Source organism: Triticum aestivum, chromosome 7B (assembly GCF_018294505.1).
Source record: "Triticum aestivum cultivar Chinese Spring chromosome 7B, IWGSC CS RefSeq v2.1, whole genome shotgun sequence".
Classification (NCBI taxonomy): domain Eukaryota; kingdom Viridiplantae; phylum Streptophyta; class Magnoliopsida; order Poales; family Poaceae; genus Triticum; species Triticum aestivum.
In genome coordinates, this window is record NC_057813.1 from 35,383,257 (window position 1) to 35,384,342 (window position 1,086).

Consider the following 1,086-nt stretch of genomic DNA (forward strand, 5'->3'; position numbering starts at 1 on the left):
ACATGAATGTATACACATACACACACACATATTTTTTTACTTATTTTCTGTTTCCTATTGTTTAGATGAATTAATTAATATAACTAGTTTATTTTTACAATGTTAGAAATGTTAATGTTAGATGAATTAGAACTAGTTTATTTTTAGTAAGAAAATTTAGATATATGTGATTATTTGAACTAGTTGAATTAATATAACTAGTTTATTTTTAGTAAATGCTTAGTTGAACTAGTTAAATTAATAGAACTAGTTTATTTTTAGTAAGAAAATTTAGGTATATGAGATTATGTGAACTAATTAAAATTTAGGTATATGAGCTTATTTGAATTAATAGAACTAGCTTATTTTTAGTAAATGCTTAGTTGAACTAGTTGAATTAATAGAACTAGTTTATTTTTAGCAAGAAAATTTAGGTATATGAGATTATTTGAACTAATTAAAATTTAGGTATATGAGATTATTTGAATTAATATAACTAGTTTATTTCTAGTAAATGCTTAGTTGAACTAGTTGAATTAATATAACTAGTTTATTTTTAGTAAGAAAATTTAGGTATATGAGATTAGTTGAACTAGCTGAATTAATAGAACTAGTTTATTTTTAGTAAATGCTTAGTTGAACTAGTTGAATTAATAGAACTAGTTTATTTTTAGCAAGAAAATTTAGGTATATGAGATTATTTGAACTAATTAAAATTTAGGTATATGAGATTGTTTGAATTAATATAACTACTTTATTTTTAGTAAATGCTTAATTGAATTAGTTGAATTAGTAATGTTTAATGTTTCGCCTATATGAACATAGGAAATGTCATCTGACGACGGAGAAAATTTCATTATGTGTGAATACTGTGAAGACCAGCGCGACCAGTGTGACAGAAATTTCCTTGTTGATGATAGGCGATTCAGCATCAAGCTGGATGAGATATTCGAATTCGATACAGTAAGTCACAACGACAAGTCTGTTTTCGTAATTAAGCATGACTTATATATGCTTCATTTGCCTGACTTACAATTTTTAATTTTCACTATTCTACTAGCGCATCCCCTGCCATGCAAGAATTTTTGTCTTGGATAAGATAGGTTT